The following is a 23,587-nucleotide window of genomic DNA, read 5'->3' as shown; positions in this document are numbered from 1 at the left end:
AACCGCCCACAAGTGACACCATATTGGAAACTAGACCCCCCCAAGGAAGTTATCTAGATGTGTTGTGAGAACTTTGAAGCCCCAAGTGTTTACTACAGTTTATAATGCAGAGCCGTGAAAATGAAAAATCTTTTTTTTCCCCCACACATAATTTTTTAGCCCCAGGTTTTGTATTTTCCCAAGGGTAACAGTAGTAATAGGACCACAAAAGTTGTTGTACAATTTGTCCTGAGTACACTTATACCCCATATGTTGTGGTAAACCCCTGTTTGGGCGCACGGGAGAGCTTGGAAGGGACGGAGCACTGTTTTACTTTTTCAACGCAGAATTGGCTGGAATTGAGATCGGATGCCATGTCGCGTTTGGAGAGCCCCTGATGTGCCTAAACAGTGGAAACCCCCCAATTCTAACTGAAACCCTAACCCAAACACACCCCTAACCCTAATCCCAACCCTAACCATAACCCTAACATGCCCCTAACCCTAATCCCAACCACACCCCTAAACCCAACACACCCCTAACCTAAACACACCCCTAACCCTAATCCCAACCCTAACCACACCTCTAACCCTAATCCCAACTGGAAATATAATCCAAAAGCTAACTTTAGCCCCAACCCTAACCCTAGCTTTAACCCCAGCCCTAACCCTAACTTTAGCCCCAACTCTAACCCTAACTGTAGCCCCAACCCTAACTGTAGCCCCAACCGTAATGTTTGAAGCATAATATGTGGGAAAAGGTTTTAAAATTACAGGGGGGCGAATACTTTTGCAAGGCACTGTATCTGTATCTCAAAAACATTTCTAGAATTCGCCTTTTTCTTACTTTCGACTCAGCAGAAACTCTTACTGTTTCACGTATTCATTCTTGTCTGGACTATTGTAACTCTCTACTAATCGGCCCCCCTCTTACCAAACTCTTCCCTCTCCAATCTGTCCTGAATGCTGCATCCAGGATCATATTCCTCACCAATCATTATACCAATGCCTCTACCTTGTGACAGTCATTACACTGGTCACCCATCCACTCCAGAATCCAGTACAAAGCTATTACCCTCATCCACAAAGCACTCCATGGCTCATCCCCACACTACATCTCCTCCCTGGTTTCAGTCTACCACCCTACCCGTGCTCTCCGTTCTGCTAATGACCTGAGGTTAACATCCTCAATAATCAGAACCTCCCACTCCCGTCTCCAAGACTTTTCACGTGCTGCGCCAATTCTTTGGAATGCACTACCCAGGTTAATACGATTAATCCCCAATCCCCACAGTTTTAAGCATGCCCTAAAAATGCATTTGTTTAGACTGGCCTACCGCCTAAACGCATTAACCTAACTATCCCTGTGTGGCCCATTCAAAAAACTTAAACCATAATCAGGTTCCTCGCATCATGTTCTCATACGCTTTATGCATTTAATAGCCCTCTGTGTCTGTACTGTTACATATTTAGGCTGTTAACTGGTTCATGCAGCTTTACATGAACACCTGATGCTTACACTACGGCTGGTCCGAACAACGAAAGCAATTGTTACCATCCACCTCTCGCGTCTCCCCTTTTTCCTCATAGTTTGTAAGCTTGCGAGCAGGGCCCTCACTCCTCTTGGTATCTATTTTGAACTGCGATTATTGTTATGCTGTATTGTCTATTGACTGTACAAATCCCCTCTGTAACGGGGTCTACTGTGCTGTAGTACCTCTTTAGGTATCACCCCGTGTTTCAGGAGGTCCACTCTGCCTTGGCTGGATTCTGAATGAAGGACGCTGGCTGGAATTCCTTGGTTACATGGGTGCATATAAAATCTCACTGCTTCTCCACATATTTCCAGTCTAACAACACTTTATTCACAGCACACAGAATATATAACACAGATACAGAGGGCAGGCCAATAGAAAAACAGCAGGCCAGACATACATTACAATAGCCGCAGGTGGCCGGAGCCTGCCGATATTTACTGTGGGAATTACAAAGGTGGGGGAGGTCAGAAGGAGAATATCTTGTCCCCTCTGCCCAGGGGCGCAGCCTGTGGACTGATGCATTTCACATGGAACCTATTATACGTACATATACTGCATAACATATTCTTGGTGCTGGGGGGTTCTGTAACACGGCTCCCCTTTTCAGCGACGCGATCGGCATACACAGTCTGATCCTTAACGGATCGGTTTGGGGATGACCGAATTTTATGGGGTTGGTACAAGTTCCGTTTGTCGACTTAGTCCATCGGCGTTACCGTTTTGTTTGCCGGGTCTGTAGTGGATAGTGAAGTCCAGAGGTTGTAGGGCTAAACTCCACCGCAGTAATCTGGCGTTGTCTCTGGAGACCCAATTAAGCCAGACTAGGGGATATGGTCCATTAGGAGGGAAAACTGTCGTCCATACAAATATGGTTGTAACTTTTTGAGTGCCCATACTATTGCCAGGCACTCCTTCTCGATGGCCGCATAGCTCACTTCACGGGGCAGTAGTTTCTGACTCAGGTAAGCTACCGGGTGTTCTTGGCCGTCCGGCCAGACTTGGCTTAGTACTGCCCCCAATCCAAACATAGAAGCGTCCGTGTGAACAAGGAAACGTTCAGTTGGATCGGGTGCGGCCAATACAGGGGTATTGGTGAGGGCGTCCTTTAGCTGGCGGAAGGCTTACTCACACTCTGGGGTCCAGGTTACCTGGCGGGGTTGGTTCTTACGGGTCAGATCAGTGAGGGGCTTGGCTACGCTGCTGTAATTGGGAACGAATTTCCTGTAATACCCCGCTGTCCCTAGAAAGGCCATGACCTGGGTTTTAGTGCGTGGGGTGGGCCATTTGGCTATGGCCTCAATCTTGGCTGGTTCTGGTCTCTGTTTCCCACTTCCCACCCAATGCCCTAAATACTGAACCTCTGCTTTGCCCACGTGACACTTGTTTGGGTTCAGGGTGATTCCGGCCTTGTGGATCCTGTCTAATACTGTCTCTAGGTGATTTAGATGCTCTTCCCATGTCACGCTGTAGATGGCGATGTCATCCAGGTAGGCACAAGCATAGTCCTGGAGACCATCCAGAAGCCGGTCAGCCAGCCTCTGGAAGGTCGCCGGGGCAGTCTTCATCCCGAATGGCATAACTCAAAACTGGAATAAGCCGAACAGGGTGACAAATGCAGACTTGGGAATAGCGTCAGGACTAAGGGGAATCTGCCAGTAGCCTTTGCATAGATCGATGGTGGTCAAATACTTTACATCAAAAACATAAATTACTGCCTAGAAATATGGCAATGCTTCAAAAAGCCATTAGATGCATCAGATAGAGACATAGAAGCAGATGGCCATAAAATTACAAATTTTTATTGAAAAGTTCTAAAAACAATAACATGTAAATATATTCAATAAGAAATACAAAATGTGGGGATAAAACTATACAAAAAACGCCAAATACCACACAGGTAAAGAAGTTATATTTAGTGACAAGTGTAACAGATGCTCACCAAAGAATGCGCAAGTTCCCAGTTACACCCACAATAAATGGTGGGTTATATGCAAGTATAAAGAAAGGCTTATTTGAATAACCTAATTAGGACAAGGCCCTACTCCCCTATATTGAACGTATGAACCCAGTGGTTTCAATGAGGGCAGGGGACCTAAGCAATTTATAGCCTAACCTCCAAGCATGTTAGATAAATAAATTGATTGGAGCAGTATAAGAAGGAAAGCATTCAATGCGATTACCTGCGGGTATTGGCTGTGCCCGGACGCGCATTTCGCGTGTGGCTTCGTCTGCGGGATGGTGTGTACTAACAAGGTATATGTATATATAATTCTTTGGTGAGCATCTGTTACACTTGTCACTAAATATAACTTCTTTACCTGTGTGGTATTTGGCGGTTTTTGTATAGTTTTATCCCCACATTTTGTATTTCTTATTGAATATATTTACATGTTATTGTTTTTAGAACTTTTCAATAAAAATTTGTAATTTTATGGCCATCTGCTTCTATGTCTCTATCTGATGGTCAAATACTTTGCCCCTGCCAGCCGGTCTAACAACTCATCCACACGCGGCATGGGATACGCATCCATCACTGTTTTCTCATTGAGCTTACGATAGTCTACACAAAACCATGTAGTCCCATCCTTCTTGGGCACTAACACTACGGGGGATGCCCAGGGACTATCTGACTCTTCAATGACCCCTAAACGCAACATCTCTTGTATCTCTTGTCGCATCACTTCTCGTACAGACTCAGGGACGCGGAAGGGGGGTTGTCGCAGGGGGGTCTGATCCTGGGTCTCAACCTTGTGTTGTGCCAGGCGAGTGTACCCTGGTCTCCCTGAAAACATCCTCTGTCACTGCCTCAACTGTTGTGATTTTGCTTTTTGCTCCCTCTAGTGGTCATTAGTGATTTGACTCTGGAGCTTCTGTCTTTTCCTATATCCTCACCTGGGCCGTTAGTTCAGGGGCGTTGCTATATAAGCTCCCTGGACCTTCAGTTCAATGCCTGGCATCGTTGAAATCAGAGCTAATCTGTTGTGCTCTTGTCCTATGATCCTGGTTCCTGTATTTCAAGCTAAGTCTGCTTCCTTGCTTTTTGCTTTTGTTTTGTTTGGTATTTTTGTCCAGCTTGTTCCAATCTGTATCCTGACCTTTGCTGGAAGCTCTAGGGGGCTGGTGTTCTCCCCCCGGACCGTTAGACGGTTCGGGGGTTCTTGAATCTCCAGCGTGGATTTTTATAGGGTTTTTGTTGACCAGATAAGTTATCTTGCTATATTCTGCTATTAGTAAGCTGGCCTCTCTTTGCTGAACCTGGTTCATTTCTGTGTTTGTCATTTCCTCTTACCTCACCGTTATTATTTGTGGGGGGCTTGTATCTTGCTTTGGGGTCCCTTTCTCTGGAGGCAAGAGAGGTCTTTGTTTTCTTCTCCTAGGGGTAGTTAGATTCTCCGGCTGGCGCGAGTCATCTAGCGATCACCGTAGGCATGATCCCCGGCTACTTCTAGTGTTGGCGTTAGGAGTAGCTATTTGGTCAACCCAGTTACCACAGCCCTATGAGCTGGATTTTTGAATCTCGCAGACTTACACGTTCCTCTGAGACCCTGTCCACTGGGGTCATAACAGTATGCCAGGCCAGTATTAAATGTTTAATGCATTGCAGAAGTGGGATTATAAGAAAGAAAATTTTGAGTTTTTTTTTTCCCTCTCTCATTTTTTTTTTTTTTTTTTCTTTTCCCCTTTACCTCAGAGTGGCTTAAGCTTGCTGCAGACATGAATGTCCAGACCTTGATTACAAGTGTGGACCAGCTTGCCGCTCGTGTGCAGGGTATACAAGATTATGTTACCAGAAATCCTAGGTCTGAACCCAAGATTCCGATTCCTGAACTGTTTTCAGGAGACCGATTTAAGTTTAGGAATTTCAGGAATAATTGTAAATTGTTTTTGTCCCTGAAACCTTGTTCGTCTGGAGACTCTGCTCAACAAGTAAAAATTGTTATTTCATTCTTACGGGGTGACCCTCAAGATTGGGCTTTTTCGTTGGCGCCAGGAGATCCGGCATTGGCTGATATTGATGCGTTTTTTCTGGCGCTCGGTTTACTTTATGAGGAACCCAATCTTGAGATTCAGGCAGAGAAAGCCTTGCTGGCTATGTCTCAGGGCCAGGACGAGGCTGAGGTGTATTGCCAAAAATTTCGGAAATGGTCCGTGCTGACACATTGGAACGAGTGTGCACTGGCCGCTAATTTTAGAAATGGCCTTTCTGAGGCCATTAAGAATGTTATGGTGGGTTTTCCCATTCCCACAGGTCTGAATGATACCATGTCCCTGGCTATTCAAATTGACCGGCGGTTGCGGGAGCGCAAAACCGCAAATTCCCTCATGTTGTTGTCTGAACAGACACCTGATGTGATGCAATGTGATAGAAAAACCGCAAATTCCCTCATGGTGTTGTCTGAACGGACACCTGATTTGATGCAATGTGATAGAATCCTGACTAGAAATGAGAGGAAAATTCATAGACGCCGGAATGGCTTGTGCTACTACTGTGGTGATTCTACACATGTTATCTCAGCATGCTCTAAACGTATATCTAAGGTTGTTAGTCCTGTCACCGTTGGTAATTTGCATCCTAAGTTTATTCTGTCTGTAACTTTGATTTGCTCACTGTCATCTTATCCTGTCATGGCGTTTGTAGATTCAGGTGCTGCCCTGAGTCTTATGGATCTCTCATTTGCTAAGCGCTGTGGTTTTATTCTTGAACCATTAGAAAATCCTATCCCTCTTAGGGGTATTGATGCTATGCCATTAGCAGAAAATAAACCGCAGTATTGGACACAGGTTACCATGTGCATGACTCCTGAACACCGCGAGGTGATACGTTTTCTCGTTCTACATAAAATGCATGATTTGGTTGTTTTGGGGCTGCCATGGTTACAGACCCATAATCCAGTCCTTGACTGGAAGGCTATGTCAGTGTCTAGTTGGGGCTGTCATGGTATTCATGAGGATTCCCTGCCTGTGTCTATTGCTTCTTCTACGCCTTCGGAAGTTCCGGAGTATTTGTCTGATTATCAGGATGTCTTTAGCGAGTCCAGGTCCAGTGCATTGCCTCCTCATAGGGAATGTGACTGTGCAATAGATTTGATTCCAGGCAGTAAATTTCCTAAGGGAAGACTGTTTAATCTGTCGATACCTGAACATACCGCTATGCGTTCATATATCAAGGAGTCTCTGGAGAAAGGACACATCCGTCCGTCTTCTTCCCCTCTTGGTGCGGGATTCTTTTTTGTGGCTAAAAAGGACGGATCTTTGAGGCCTTGTATTGACTATCGGCTTTTAAATAAGATCACTGTCAAATTTCAGTATCCTTTGCCGCTGTTGTCTGACTTGTTTGCCCGGATTAAAGGTGCCAAGTGGTTTACCAAGATAGACCTTCGTGGTGCGTACAACCTTGTGCGCATTAAGCAAGGGGATGAATGGAAAACCGCATTCAATACGCCCGAAGGTCATTTTGAGTACTTGGTGATGCCTTTTGGGCTCTCTAATGCCCCTTCAGTTTTTCAGTCCTTTATGCATGACATTTTCCGGAACTATCTGGATAAATTTTTGATCGTTTATCTGGATGATATTCTGGTTTTTTCTGATAATTGGGACTCGCATGTGGAGCAGGTCAGGATGGTCTTTAAAATTTTGCGTGAAAATTCTTTGTTTGTCAAGGGCTCAAAGTGTCTTTTTGGTGTACAGAAGGTTCCCTTTTTGGGGTTCATTTTTTCCCCTTCTGCTGTGGAGATGGACCCAGTCAAGGTCCGAGCTATTCTTGATTGGACTCAGCCCTCGTCAGTTAAGAGTCTTCAGAAGTTCTTGGGTTTCGCTAACTTCTACCGTCGTTTTATCGCTAACTTTTCTAGCATTGTGAAACCTTTGACGGATATGACCAAGAAGGGCTCCGATGTGGTTAATTGGGCTCCTGCTGCCGTGGAGGCTTTCCAGGAGTTGAAACGTCGGTTTACTTCGGTGCCTGTTTTGTGCCAGCCTGATGTCTCGCTTCCCTTTCAGGTTGAGGTGGATGCTTCAGAGATTGGAGCAGGGGCCGTTTTGTCGCAGAGAGGCCCTGGTTGCTCTGTTAGGAGACCTTGCGCCTTTTTCTCTAGGAAGTTTTCGCCTGTGGAGCGAAATTATGATGTGGGCAATCGGGAGTTGTTGGCCATGAAATGGGCATTTGAGGAGTGGCGTCATTGGCTCGAGGGTGCTAAGCATCGTGTGGTGGTCTTGACTGATCACAAAAATCTGATGTATCTCGAGTCTGCTAAACGCCTGAATCCTAGACAGGCCCGCTGGTCATTGTTTTTCTCCCGTTTTGACTTTGTTGTCTCGTATTTACCAGGTTCAAAAAATGTGAAGGCCGATGCTCTTTCCAGGAGCTTTGTGCCTGATGCTCCTGGAGTCGCTGAACCTGTTGGTATTCTTAAGGATGGTATTATCTTGTCAGCTATTTCTCCAGATCTGCGACGTGTGTTGCAGAGATTTCAGGCTGATAGGCCTGATTCTTGTCCACCTGACAGACTGTTTGTGCCTGATAAGTGGACCAGCAGAGTCATTTCCGAGGTTCATTCCTCGGTGTTGGCAGGTCACCCAGGAATTTTTGGCACCAGAGATCTGGTGGCCAGATCCTTTTGGTGGCCTTCCTTGTCTAGGGATGTGCGGTCATTTGTACAGTCCTGTGGGACTTGTGCTCGAGCTAAGCCTTGCTGTTCTCGTGCCAGCGGGTTGCTCTTGCCCTTGCCTGTCCCTAAGAGACCTTGGACACATATCTCCATGGATTTCATTTCTGATCTTCCGGTGTCTCAAGGCATGTCTGTTATCTGGGTGATATGTGATCGCTTCTCCAAGATGGTCCATTTGGTTCCTTTGCCTAAGCTGCCTTCCTCTTCCGATCTGGTTCCTGTGTTTTTCCAGAACGTGGTTCGTTTGCACGGCATCCCTGAGAATATTGTGTCAGACAGAGGATCCCAGTTCGTTTCCAGATTCTGGCGATCCTTTTGTAGTAGGATGGGCATTGACTTGTCGTTTTCGTCTGCTTTCCATCCTCAGACTAATGGACAGACGGAGCGAACTAATCAGACTTTGGAGGCTTATTTGAGGTGTTTTGTCTCTGCTGATCAGGACGATTGGGTGACCTTCTTGCCATTTGGCTGAGTTTGCCCTTAATAATCGGGCTAGTTCCGCCACCTTGGTTTCGCCGTTTTTCTGCAACTCTGGTTTCCACCCTCGTTTTTCTTCGGGTCATGTGGAACCTTCTGACTGCCCTGGGGTGGATTCTGTGGTGGATAGGTTGCAGCGGATCTGGAATCTTGTGGTGGACAACTTGAAGTTGTCACAGGAGAGGGCTCAGCGCTTTGCCAACCGCCGCCGCGGTGTGGGTCCCCTACTACGTGTTGGGGATTTGGTGTGGCTTTCTTCCCGCTTTGTTCCTATGAAGGTTTCCTCTCCCAAATTTAAACCTCGTTTTATTGGTCCTTACAAGATATTGGAAATCCTTAATCCTGTATCCTTTCGCCTGGATCTTCCTGTGTCGTTTGCTATCCACAACGTGTTTCATAGGTCCTTGTTGCGGCGGTACGTTGTGCCTGTGGTTCCTTCTGCTGAGCCTCCTGCTCCGGTGTTGGTTGAGGGCGAGTTGGAGTACGTGGTGGAGAAGATCTTGGATTCTCGTCTCTCCAGGCGGAGGCTTCAGTACCTGGTCAAGTGGAAGGGCTATGGTCAGGAAGATAATTCCTGCGTGGTCGCCTCTGATGTTCATGCGGCCGATTTAGTTCGTGCCTTTCACGCCGCTCGTCCTGATCGCCCTGGTGGTCGTGGTGAGGGTTCGGTGACACCTCACTAAGGGGGGGGTACTGTTGTGATTTTGCTTTTTGCTCCCTCTAGTGGTCATTAGTGATTTGACTCTGGAGCTTCTGTCTTTTCCTATATCCTCACCTGGGCCGTTAGTTTAGGGGCGTTGCTATATAAGCTCCCTGGACCTTCAGTTCAATGCCTGGCATCGTTGAAATCAGAGCTAATCTGTTGTGCTCTTGTCCTATGATCCTGGTTCCTGTATTTCAAGCTAAGTCTGCTTCCTTGCTTTTTGCTTTTGTTTTGTTTGGTATTTTTGTCCAGCTTGTTCCAATCTGTATCCTGACCTTTGCTGGAAGCTCTAGGGGGCTGGTGTTCTCCCCCCGGACCGTTAGACGGTTCGGGGGTTCTTGAATCTCCAGCGTGGATTTTTATAGGGTTTTTGTTGACCAGATAAGTTATCTTGCTATATTCTGCTATTAGTAAGCTGGCCTCTCTTTGCTGAACCTGGTTCATTTCTGTGTTTGTCATTTCCTCTTACCTCACCGTTATTATTTGTGGGGGGCTTGTATCTTGCTTTGGGGTCCCTTTCTCTGGAGGCAAGAGAGGTCTTTGTTTTCTTCTCCTAGGGGTAGTTAGATTCTCCGGCTGGCGCGAGTCATCTAGCGATCACCGTAGGCATGATCCCCGGCTACTTCTAGTGTTGGCGTTAGGAGTAGCTATTTGGTCAACCCAGTTACCACAGCCCTATGAGCTGGATTTTTGAATCTCGCAGACTTACACGTTCCTCTGAGACCCTGTCCACTGGGGTCATAACACTCAACGCCTCTGCCTGCTGTCTCTCCCGGGGACCTAGGTCTTCACCCAAGTGTACCTGGTCCCATGTTTTAGACTGAGTCCTTTCCCCTAAAACATCAGGCAAGGGAAGTCCGGCTAAATCCTCTGCTTCAGGTGCACAGATGGCCACTACCTCTTCAGGGTGCTGCCGGTAGGGCTTCAGCATATTCACGTGGAACATGCGGATAACCCTGGGGTCATCACAATCGGCGACATTATAGGTGGTGTTGGCTATTTTCCCCACTACCTGGTAGGGCCCCTGCCATGCAGCTTGGAACTTGTTCTGCCTAGTGGGCTCTAACACCAGGACCTTCTGTCCTATTTCCAAGGTGCGCTCTCTGGCCCTCCTATCGTACCATACGCGCTGGCGCCGCTGAGCCTCCTACATATTCCCACGTACAGCCTGGGTCAGCTCCTGTAGGCGGTCCCGGAATTCCAGCACATAGGGTACAATAGGTACCCCTTCTATGATGCCCTCCCCTTCCCAGTGTTCTAGCACTAAGTCTAGGGGTCCCCTTACCCGTCTCCCGTATACCAGTTTGAACGGGGAGAACCCCGTGGATTCTTGGGGCACCTCCCGATAGGCAAACAGGAGGTCAGGCAAGAATTTCTCCCAGTCCCTGTAGGTCCTGGTAAAAGTCCCAATGAGTTGTTTTAACATCCCGTTAAAGCGTTCACACAACCCATTGGTTTGCGGATGGTACGGGGAGCTTCTAATGGACTTTACGCCGCACAGCTTCCACAGTTGGTTGGTCACCTCTGCTGTAAACTGGGTACCCTGGTCCGAGATAATCTCCAGGGGAAATCCAACCCGTGAGAAAACCTGGAGCAGGGCAGCCGCCACCGTCTCTGCCAGTATGTTAGGTAACGCAACTGCCTCTGGATACCATGTGGCATAATCTACCACTGTCAATATATACCTTTTCCCTGACGGACTGGGTTTGGCTAACGGCCCTATCAGATCGACCGCTACTCGGCTAAATGGTCCCTCCACAATGGGGAGGGGGCGTAATTTGGCCTTGCATCGATCTCCCCTCTTGCCAATGCGCTGGCAACTGTCACAGGTCTGGCAGTACTGACGAACATCATAGGTTACCCCCGGCCAAAAGAAGTTTTGTGTCAGACGATGCCTGGTGCGACTGACGCCAAAGCGCCCGGCCAAGGGTGTGTCATGAGAGATTCACAGTAACTCCTGCCTATACTTCTTGGGAACTACCAGCTGTCGTTTTATAGTGGGGCTCGTCCCTGTGTGGTGCTGCTCTGTGATCCGGTAGAGGAGTCCCTGCTTCCATATAAACTGTTCCCCTTCCAGTATCCCCTCTCCCCTCTTGTGCCTTCCCACGATATCCCTCCAATGAAGGATCCTCAAGTAACTCCCTCTTAAATTCATTTGGTGTGGCCCAAGAAATGTGCCTGGCTATGGGAATACGTGTAGTGCTGGTATGTCTTACCTGGGCCTCCTCTGAGTGTGATTTCGCCTCCGCAGCTCGAGCTTGTCTCCGGGTGGTCACAGGATATGTCTCAGCCAGAGGGGCAACCGAGAAGGCAGACAACATGGGCCCCAAGTCATTTCCCAGCAAGACATCTGCGGGCAAATCCTCCATCAAGCCGACCTCAACAAGGCCATCCCCGACTCCCCAGTTCAGGTGAATCCGGGCAGTGGGCAGTTGATGTATGGCTCCCCCTGCTACACGGACTGCCACTGTCCGGTCCGTCTTCTCTTGGTCCCGGACGAGATGAGGCTTCACAAGGGTCAAAGTTGCCCCGGAATCTCTTAGTCCCTGCATACGTTTCCCATTAACCCACACGACCTGTCGATGCTGTTGTCAATTAGCTACCTGGGCTGCCTGCACGGGGTCCACTTCATGCAGTACTTCCTCCATCCCTTCCACCCCTTGGTTAGTTGTTGCCCCCAATGTCGGGTCAACTTCGCCTTGGTAGCAGTGTACAGCGGCCCGGCTGAAGGTAGCTGTTCCTGCCTTTGGCCACTGGGTATCTGGGTATGCTGAGTCCGGTTGGGACATTGTCTTTGCAGGTGGCCCAGCTGATGGCAGGTGTGGCATCGCGCCCCAGGGGAACTGTGGTAGGCCAGGTTTCTAGCTGGTCCCCCTACAATCTTCGGTGGTTTGGGGCCCTCCAGGTCCATGGGCGGACCCCTAGTGACCATCTTTGATGCAGACAACTGAGGCCTCCTGGCATCATGATGTTCATCGGCCAGACGAGCGGCTTCCTCAAGAGTCGTTGGCCGCCTGTCCCGAAGCCATTCCTGTGTCTCGGGGGTTAGTCCATTAAAGAATCGTTCTAACAAGACGAGCTGGAGGACGTCCTCCTTAGTGGATGCTTCGCTCCCTTGTACCCACTGTAGCAGTGACCGCCGTAAATTACAGGCCCATTCAGCGTGGGTATCGATTACTCGTTTTATAAGTCCGCGGAACTTTTGGCGGTATGCCTCTGGTGTCAGCGCATACCGGGCCAAGATCACTTCTTTGATCCGCTCATAGTCCATACAGTCCTAATCAGGTACCGTGCCCGGCCTGTCAGCTTGCTGGCCAGAATCTGAACCCGTTCCTCCGGTTTCACTTGATGAAGGGCACACTGCCGCTCACAGTCCTGCAGAAAGCCATCAATGTCTTCCTCTGCCTCCCCCAACTGTCAGAAGGCATTATACTGGATCTTTTTGTGGCTTACGGTTGAAGGTACCTGGGCGGATGCCAGAGCTCCCCCTGCTCGCAGACTCTCCTCTCTCCGCTCTGCCATCTCCATCTTGGCCAGCTCCACTTTGGTCCGCTCTGCCATCTCCATCTTGGCTAGCTCTATCCTGGTCCGCTCGGCCATCTTTTCCTTCAGATCAGTACGCACATCAGCCATCACCTCTCATATGATCTCTACTGCAGGGTTTGGGCCATAGAACGCCAGTCTGTTCTTTACCTCCCTCTGGAATTCAGTCTCCTCCACGTTCACATTGGGGGGCGCTGCACTGTCGTGTTCCATGATGGCTGCTATCAAATCCGCTTTTGTTTTGTTGCTGGCGATTAACCCTCGGGCTTCCACCAGATCTTTTAATGTAGTCCTCTTTAACTTCTGGTAGTTGTTTTCCATTCATTCCTTTCCTCCTGTAGAAGGGGTCTCACATCCCGCTGTCTGCCACCAGTGTAACGGGGTCTACTGTGCTGTAGTACCTCTTTAGGTATCACCCCGTGTTTCAGGAGGTCCACTCTGCCTTGGCTGGATTCTGAATGAAGGACGCTGGCTGGAATTCCTTGGTTACATGGGTGCATATAAAATCTCACTGCTTCTCCACATATTTCCAGTCTAACAACACTTTATTCACAGCACACAGAATATATAACACAGATACAGAGGGCAGGCCAATAGAAAAACAGCAGGCCAGACATACATTACCATTGCCGCAGGTGGCCGGAGCCTGCCGATATTTACTGTGGGAATTACAAAGGTGGGGGAGGTCAGAAGGAGAATATCTTGTCCCCTCTGCCCAGGGGCGCAGCCTGTGGACTGATGCATTTCACATGGAACCTATTATACATACATATACTGCATAACATATTCTTGGTGCTGGGGGGTTCTGTAACACCCTCTATAATTGTAAAGCGCTGCAGAATATGTTGGCGCTATATAACTAAAATTATTATTATTATTATTATCTCAGTAGCAATGCCTGTGTTTATGATTGGCTGCAGTGGTCATGTAGATGTAGGCAACATCTTCGCTTGCGTGCAGTTCAAGAATGGCGGTTGTTTCCCAGGTGAGTATTGTTTTTTTATTACTATTATTTTACATTTTCCCCTGCTACTTTTTTTTTTTTAAAGGGAACCTGTCACCCCCAAAATCGAAGATGAGCTAAGCCCACCGACATCAGGGGCTTAACTACAGCATTCTGTAATGCTGTAGATAAGCCCCCAATGTAACCTGAAAGATGAGAAAAAGAGGTTAGATTATACGTCCTCTTCTTGTCTTCACACCGCAGCTCCGGCGCAGGCGTACTTTGTTTGCCATGTTGAGGGTAAAGCAAAGTACTGCAGTGCGCAGGTGCCGGGAAAGGTCAGAGAGGCCTGGCGCCTGCGCACTGCAGTACTTTGCTCTGCCCTCAACAGGGCAGACAAGGTACGCCTGCGCTGGAGCCGCAGCGTGAAGACAAGAAGAGGACTTAATCCTTTGAAGATAGGAGGCCCCGGACTGGACCGCGACGCCCATCGGACCGGACCGCCCCCCCAGGTGAGTATAATCTAAACTCTTTTTCTCATCTTTCAGGATACATCGTGGGCATATCTACAGCATTACAGAATGCTGTAGATAAGCCCCTGATGCTGGAGGGCTTAGCTCATCTTCGATTTTGGGGGTGACAGGTTCCCTTTAAACCCGTTAACGACATGTGCCATATATATATTCAAGCCAGGACCTGCCCCTAATGAGCGCGCCTATGTGCGCATGTGTCCTTCCCCCATCTGCGCACTGGTGATGTGATCGCTGTTCGCTGATGGGTTGTCATTACTAAACTCCTTTGAAACCCTCCCTGTCTCAGAGATTCAAAGAAGATTGTGATTTCTGCTATATGCAGCAATACTGGGGCATCACTACATATAGCACAAGCTATCGGATGATCACATATTCAAGCAGGGGCTAACAAAATCAGTAAAAAGTATTTAAAAAATGGTTTACAAAATATGAAAAATAAAAATAAATAAAAGTTCAAATCACCCTCTTTCACCCACATTGAAAATAAAATATTTAAAAAATTAAAAATGCACATATTTGGTATTGCCACATTCAGAAAAGTCCAATGTATCAAAAAACAATTAACGCGATCGGTAAACACTGTAAACGGAAATAATTCTACCAAAAATTATGTAACAAGCGATCAAACAGTCACATCTATCCTAAAATGGTACTAATAAAAATGTTGTCTTTCCCCTCAATAAATAAGCTATCACTCGGTTCCATGGGCCAAAAACTAAACATGTTACGAGTCTCGGAAAATGGTGACACCAATCCAAAAATTTATTTGTGCAAGCTTCAGTTTTTTTTTTTCAAAACTAAAATAATAAAAAATCTGGACATGTTTGGTATCGCCGTAATCATATTGATGAGGAGAATCATATTGCATGGTCATTTTTACCACAAAATCTACACCGTAAAAATAATTCCCCAAAAACAATGTCAGAATTGTGTGTGTGTGTGGGGGGTTCACAATTTCACCGCACTTGGATTTGTTTTCCCGTTTTGTAGTACTCTCTGTTGTAAAATAATGGTGTAATTCAAAAGAACAAATTGTCCAGCAAAAAAACAAGCCAAGCCCTCATATGTCTATGTGGACGGAAACAAGAGACAAATCTAGCATGCCAAAACCGCTGCAAAAAATACACAAACACTCACAAGGAAAACATGACTTTTTCTGCACCTTCTTTTCTGGCAAGAGATCAGGTTTTGCTGCAGAAACAAATGCTGAAAAAATGCCTAGTGTGAACTTACCTTTACACTTACACAATATACCGTATTTTTCAGACTATAAGACGCACAGGACCATGAGACGCACCTAGGTTTTAGAGGAGAAAATTAGGAAAAAAAAAAACTGAAGCAAAAAATGTGGTCAATGGTCCCCTCATCCCTATCCTGGTATGCATGACCCTCATCCCCACCCTGGTATGCATGGCCCCATCCTTATTTTGGTATGCATGGCCCCATTCTTATTCTAATATGATTGATTGGCCCCATCCTGCTCCTGGTATGAGTCATTGATTGGCCTCCATCCAGTTCCTGGTATGATTGACTGATTGGCCCCCATCCAGTTGCCAGTATGATTGATTGATTGGCCCTATCCCGTTCCTGGTATGATTGATTGATTGATTGATTGATTGGCCCCCATCCAGTTGCCAGTATGATTGATTGGCCCCATACTAGGAACTGGAAGGGGGCCAATCAATCACACCAGGAATGGGATGGGGCCATTGAACCAATTCCTGGTATACATGGCCCCATCAGAAACAATTAAAAAAAAAACCCATTACTCTTACCTTCCTCCGCTCTCTCACAGTTGCAGCGTCCTACTCCGGTGCCAGCAGCTGATTAATGCTTGTAAGAAGCGCATGGCAGGGACATCATGCGCTGCTCACAAACAGAGCACAGCTGCCGGAATACTCACCGGGTGTTCATCAGAGATCGCGGTGAGTATCCATTCCTCTTCAGTAGTGCGCACTGTTAGCCGCCTGCTTCCTGCTCTTGTCGGCGTTCACGTGTGCCGATACTTAAGAGAAATGAATATTCTGAATATTCATTTCTCTTAAGTATCGACACACGTGACCGCTGCAGCACAAGGAAGCAGGTGGCTGACAGTGCGCGCTACTGAAGAGGAATGGATACTCACCGCGCTCTGTGCTGAACGGTCCCGGTGAGAATTCCGGCAGCTGGGCTTTGTGAACAGCGCATGACATCCCTGCCATGTGCTGCATACAAGCATTAAAGGGAACCTGTCACCTGAATTTGGCGGGACCAGTTTTGGGTCATATGGGCGGGGTTTTCGGGTGTTTGATTCACCCTTTCCTTACCCGCCGGCTGCATGCTGGCCGCAATATTGGATTGAAGTTCATTCTCTGTCCTCCGGAGTACACGCCAGCGCAAGGTAATATTGCCTTGCGCTGGCGTGTACTCCGGAGGACAGAGAATGAACTTCAATCCAATATTGCGGCCAGCATGCAGCCGGCGGGTAAGGAAAGGGTGAATCAAACACCCAAAAACCCCTCCCATATGACCCAAAACTGGTCCCGCCAAATTCAGGTGACAGGTTCCCTTTAAGCAGCTGCTGGCACCGGAGCAGGACGCTGCGAGGGAGCGCCGTGTAGGTGAGTGTAATGTTTTTTTTTTTTAATCTTTTCTGATGGGGCCATGTATACAAGGAACTAGATGCGGGCCAATCAGTCATACCAGGATGCCAGGATAACATGAATATTCATTGCCATCCACGCCCATGGGCATGGAATGCAGTGTATATTAATTTCTCTTTAGCAACGGGCACAGGAATTAGCCGGAGCCGCTGGCTCCTGCCTCTGTGACCCGCTGCTCCTCTGATACTGCTCCCCCACCTCCCCACCACAGCCAGAACCAATACATCTGGACTATAAGACCCACCCCCCATTTTCCTCCACATTTTGGGAGGAAAAAAGTGCATCTTATAGTCCGAAAAATACGGTACCTGCTATTTTCTGAAGTATGGCTCTTTGTAGACTTCAGTGGAGGCAGAAGATCTTGCACATGGACATTTCCAAGAGCAGGACTGTATAAAGGTCATCACCTCTTCTGCCCACACCTCTGTACTTATCAGCTGGCTGCTGAATAACACTTTGTCAGCTCTATTGTTGTCAGAGCAGTGGAGAGTGAGGAGATTCAGTCTCAGCTCTGAGGACTGAGAAGCAGCTCTAAGTGCACTTGAAACACTTCCCCTTGCTGCTATGCATCATGGGAGAGTGACAATAGCCAAGCAGACTGGTGGTTCCCCTGGAGGTGACTTCAACTGAAGTTGGCTCCCCTGACAGAGGCTCCTGCCATGTGCATGAGTTTGTCTAATACTTTTGGATGGCAATAAAACCTTACCACCTACCCTAACCCCTTAACGACCGCCGATACACCTTTTAATGGTGGCAGTTAAGTGGCCTTATTCCTCAGCATTGCTTTTTAACGGCACTGAGAAATAAGTGCATAGTTCCCCCCAGCTTCAGAAAATCTCTGTGGTTTCGGCTACCGGGGGTAGCAGAAACCCCAGAGAACATGATTTGAGATGTTTTTTACTGTCCCCTGTCATGTGATCGCTGTCATTCACTGAATAACGGCGATCACATTAAAAAAATGTCTGATTTAAAATCAATTTCTCTCCCCTCTTACATGATCTGACATATCAGTGAAGAGAGAATGGGGTCCCCCGAGCCCACCACTGTACCTTAAGTATTGGATTAGTGATCCCCTGGTCCCCCAGACCCTCTCCTTTCTCCTGCAGAAAGAAAATGGCGGGCACATGCGCAGTGCACCTGCTAAGATCTGCCTGCCTGCACCCGGCAACCAATGAGAATTTTCTCATTGGCTGCTGGCTTTTGATTACTGTAATAGACCCTATCACAGTGATCAAAAGCCTCCAATATTAATAAATTTGGCAGCGCTTGGGCTGTGCCTCTCTCTTCTCTCCTTGGCATTAGATTAGGGTTAGTTTTTTGTTAGGCAGGCAAATAAAGTAATTGCCCTCATAATATTTAGCACAGAGCAAGCGTACAGCCTGCTTTGCTCCGACAGCGATACTAAATCTGCCTTTGAAGTAGAGCAATTTTCAGTGAGTTACGATGACTTTTCCTCCACAGGATCCCACTGCACGATGGTAGCAGATTCAGTCATCACTGCTGAAGCTTCAGAGGCAAGACCAAGTACCGCAGTCCCCCCCACCATGGTATCATGACAGTAAATTTTCCCCTCAAGTTCCCCTTTTTTTGCAGCCCCTGGAATAAAATTTGATGTCATCAATTTTACCCCATTTGTTTTTTCCAAATTTTTGTTAGCCCAGAAGTCGAACAATTTATTGCTCACTAGAGAAATTTATATGCCCGAAAATATATCTCCCAAAAACCCACATCCTTTCATTCCTGTTCCTAGATTCCCACAAATGTCCCCCCCCAAAAAAAAATATTTGAGCCTTGCCCTGAACATGGGATTAGTATAAAGAAAACACACTCTGCTCCTACTGGGCAGCAAAATCTGTCCACAGCACCCCTGTACTTGCAGCTGTCATGTCCTGAGCCCGTTATGAAGCCCTAACGAGATGCCTCCACTTTAGTGATAATTCCCAAGCCCCCCTAGAAATGACCCCAGCTATGATCGGCTAAACAAATTGAGACCCCTAATTTCCCTTCTACAACATTTATTTCTTAATTCCTATACCGTAGATCAAAATGTGGCAGTCAATGAATCCTTGATGAATTTCAAGGGCCGTTTATCATTCCTCCAAGTGAGTCAAATACAGCGTCAAACTGTATAACATGTGTGAGAGCGTGTCAGGCTACACATCCACCTTCCTAATATATGAAGGTAGGGACCACCAAATCAGCCCCCAAACTGCCCCCAGACAATTGGCATTCCAGGTAAAAATGTCTGGGAGCTAATGACACCCTTTTTACATCAAGGGTACCACGTGTACACAGATAACTACTACACAAGCATCCCCCTATAAAAATCAGGGCCTGTGGGAGTCAGGAAAGACTGAGTGGGGTTTCCGTCACAGTTTGTGTCCAGACATTTGGAGAAAGGGGTGTCATTCTCACTCGCAAGTGACCAACGTCTTGCAGTGAAGTGGAATGACAGGAAGGACGTTTACATGCTGACCACTCTACATGCGGACACAACGGTGATGGTCAGAGACAGGGGTGCCCCCAGGGACAAGCAAAAACCAATCTGCTTCACAGATTACAATAAATTCATGGGTGGCATTGACCTGTCAGACCAGGTGCTGCAACCATACCTGTGAAGCAGAAGACCAGAGCATGGTACAAAAAGGTAGCAATCTACCTCATCCAGATTGCTACTTACAATAGTTTTGTATTATACAAAAAATCCCAAGCACCGCTCACTTTCCCCTAGTTCCAAGAGAAAATTATTGAGCATCTTATATTTGAGTCGATGGCACAGGAGGAAGTCTTCAAGTCTGGGGATGTGCGGAGACTGCGACTCCACCAAAAAGTATCCCCCAAAAAGATGCCGGGTTTGTAGGAAGCATGGTAGAAAAAGTGATTCCTTGTATCATTGCCCCACATGCCCATCCCAACCAGGCCTTTGTATCTCCCCCTGTTTTGAGACCTACCACACATCTTACAATTATTAGTTTTTTTTTTCAAATAATTTATATTTTCTGCTTAGGCTGGGTTCACATTGCGTTCCTGGCGTCCTTTAGACGGACTACGTTACACCGTGGCATAACGCGGTGTAACGTAGTCCGTTAACGCCGCCATTGAATGCAATGTCTCACACATCGCTAGCGCACGCCCACAATGGGCGTGCGCTAGCCATGTGCCGTCATTGAGTGACGGACCCTGAGACGCGGGCTGCAGCGTTTCCGGGTCCGTCACTGCTAGCCCAGATAGAGCTAGCAGATGCTCTATCTGCGCTAGAGCGATGTAACGTCAGCACTTGCGTTAACAGCAGCCCGTTAGCATATTTGCTGAACGGGCTGCTGCTAACGCAGTGTGTACCTGGCCTTAGCGGCCCCAGTAGAGTAATTTTTATGGAACAAGTAATGAACAGAATATTTTCATCAGTAAATCCCATTGTACCCCATTTTACAATTAATTCCAGGACTTGATCAATCACATACCAAACTACTATTCAGACAAATTGTTGTCCACGTACCCACGTCTTTACACTCCAGAGTGTGGACTCCACAAATGTTCTAAAGACCTAATGGTGTGTCCAGAACTCACATTGGTGCGATATTGGATGTACTTTTGAATACTGAAATAAAAGTGCAATAAAATTTGAGGTGTGTTCCTCAGAATGTACAAAAAAGAATCATAAAAGAGACAGTGAAAAAAACTGAAATTGTAAATTTTCATTTTCATCGTTTTCATCTCCACAATAAAGCGTTCACCCTTCTTACTCCCACAACTGCTTCTCCCTCTCCTATACTGATAGTTCTGCTTCACGTCACTTGTCTAATTTACTGCACTATTCTATGTCCTGTTGCTTATAAATATGTGACTCTCCAGATTTTCTTATATTCTGCCTGAGGAAGAGACCCAAGTAACCTCCAAAGCTAGCTATTTATTACCATCTGTTTTAGTTAGACATTAAGAGGTATCAACCACAGAGGACTCTCAAAATGTTACCATTTTTCTATCTACTGGCTTACATGGTACAAATATATATATTTTTTACCTTGCTGTAGCACGTGGTGAAAAATGTGTACCTGACAGCTTTCATTAAAAAATATGCACAGGCTGGTTTTACAGGCTTTGTTACCCTGCACATTGAAATTTTATGTGGTCTGTGGTCATAAATCAGCTCAGAGACGGTCTAAAAAAGGCTAATAAAAGAGTGCTAAACTCTCCCATCAGACCATCACAATGAGCTCATGGACAGATTCTCAGCAGCTATACAAAGTGAAACACATAGTAGGTAAATGGTGCAAAGTTTAAATTAAATCCAATTGCAAACTTTTTTTTAGCCCTAAATATTTAAAACTGAGTAAAAAAAATGTCCCCAAAGGTAGTTAACCACTTTGACATGAATATACAAGTGATATTAGTCAACTGAACTGCTGTGGCTGCAGAAAGTTACAGATCGCAACTTTGGGCAATAGTCGAGCTTTAGTACATTAAAAAATATCTATTCTGTCCAGCTAAAAGTCACATCCATAATATTCAGTGTAAAGACGTGTACACATATACAATGGCAGGGAGTTAGTCTGGTAGTGCATGGGATCTGTACAGTTACTTCTGTATGCAGCCTTCCTGCTCTGCCTTACCTGCTCCGTTGTGCTGTTCTTGAAAATGGTAAACATGACTGTACATGTTCATACGATACACAGTTCACTTATCACATACTCATGCAGCAGATAAGAAAAGCTTAATCCTATGCTAAAGGGAAATCGCAATATTTATAATTATAACATTGTTAATAATTATGAAAAAATACTTACAAGTAGCATGAAAGAATTGCAGTTCTCTACTCTAGTAAGAAGGAAGTGTTTTTTGTTTTTGAATCTTAGCCACCCCCTTCCTTTAGACTTGACATACAAGAATCACGTAGATGGTGCAATCTTGACTTAATGCTAAATGTGTGAATCACTGACATCCTTTGCAGGTAGAGAATAGCATACAGTCATTGCGACAAGCAGACAGAGGATGGCTACTAGTATTTACACAGTTCAGACATAAAAACAAACAGCATTGCATTTTTGGGGGCAAAGTCACCACACTTGTAATTTCGATATTGCTGAATTTATCAATACATTTGCACAATGGAGTACAGATTAAATAGGGTGCACCATAGCATAGATCAAAATTGCTATCCAACATATTAGCACCTAGCATGTGTTTACTCCATCATGTGTTTTCCATGATGCTTCGGGCACATCCGTATCCTTTGTTTGGCTCCAATCATGGCTTGACATTGGATATGTACACCTTTGTATTTGCAATGTTTTCTTGTGGTTGTCCCCTACTTAACAACTTATACTTAATTGGCTCAGGGCAATTTAGGAAGAAAAAAACTGTATTTATTTCTCGGATCCTCACTGTGCATCCGAACTTGCTACTGCGTCCATCATCAGTCCTCTGACAGAGGCATCACATGACTGCTGTAGCCAATCATTCACCACAAAACAGATTATTATTATTACTATTTATTATTATAGCGCCATTTATTCCATGGCGCTTTACATGTGGGGAGGGGTATACATAATAAAAACAGGTACAATAATCTTGAACAATACAAGTCACAACTGGTACAGGAGGAGAGAGGACCCTGCCCACGAGGGCTCACAATCTACAAGGGATGGGTGAGGATACAGTAGGTAAGGATAGAGCTGGTTGTGCAGTGGTTTGGTCGATCGGTGATTACTGCAGGTTGTAGGCTTGCCGGAAGAGGTCGGTCTTCAGGTTCTTTTTGAAGGTTTCGATGGTAGGTGAGAGTCTGATATGTTGTGGTGGAGAGTTCCAGAGTAGGGGTGATGCGCGAGAGAAATCTTGTATGCGATTGTGGGAAGAGGAGATAAGAGGCGAGTAGAGAAGGAGATCTTGTGAGGATCGGAGGTTGTGTGCAGTTAAGTATCGGGAGACGAGGTCACAGATGTATGGAGATACAGGTTGTGGATGGCTTTGTATGTCATGATTAGGCTTTTGTACTGGAGTCTCTGGGTAATGGGGAGCTAGTGAAGGGATTGACAGAGGGGAGAGGCCGGGGAATAGCGGGGGGACAGGTGGATTAGTCGGGCAGCTGAGATGCCACATTATATTCGAACTGGCTTCTTCCCAATGTTCATGCTTGCAGACTGGTGAAGTAGTGCGTGCGACAGAGTGGCACCAGTCTAGTGAGTGAGTATTCTACCACTGCAACAAATCAGTTTGGGAAACATTCATCAGTTAATTGTGAGTGCCATTACTGAAAAGTGGAAATATTTAGGAAACAAAGCAACTCAGTTAAAAAATGGCAGGCCATGTGAAGCTACAGAGCAGCACTTCTGAGTATTGAGGCAGTGGTATACCTACCAGGGTGGTTTCAAAAAGAGAGGTTTCTCAGGCTCCTCACTCAGAGGGACCCACCCAGAATAACCGCCACTCTTAATTGCTTTGGTTTGCTCAGCACAACATGGTCACCCTGTGCTACTGGTCTCCATTATGCAGGCTACAGTTTGATCAGGTCTGTGGCCTGTAAAAAGGCACTGGACGAGTCCTGAGCGGAGCAATGTGACAATAT

At 46.5% G+C, this 23,587-nt stretch overlaps 1 protein-coding gene across 4 annotated transcripts in view; it reads right to left on the bottom strand.

The window, feature by feature from the left end:
• The window catches only part of LOC143784165 (caspase-8-like), a 93,349-nt gene extending 71,494 nt beyond the window's left edge, over window positions 1-21,855 (bottom strand). For 2 of the 4 annotated variants that reach the window (XM_077272050.1, XM_077272052.1), the window contains exons 1-2: window positions 21,810-21,848; window positions 20,522-20,623 (exon numbers count right to left, since the gene is read on the bottom strand). The gene's annotated coding sequence lies outside the window, so the exon portion shown is untranslated. Of the gene's footprint in view, window positions 1-20,521; window positions 20,624-21,809 lie in introns of all 4 variants that reach the window. The other 2 variants (XM_077272053.1, XM_077272051.1) reach the window with 2 other exon arrangements.
• Between the last annotated feature and the right edge of the window lie 1,732 nt (window positions 21,856-23,587).

This window comes from Ranitomeya variabilis, chromosome 7 (assembly GCF_051348905.1).
Source record: "Ranitomeya variabilis isolate aRanVar5 chromosome 7, aRanVar5.hap1, whole genome shotgun sequence".
Taxonomy (NCBI): Eukaryota; Metazoa; Chordata; class Amphibia; order Anura; family Dendrobatidae; genus Ranitomeya; species Ranitomeya variabilis.
This window is presented reverse-complemented; position numbering and strand designations above follow the sequence as displayed.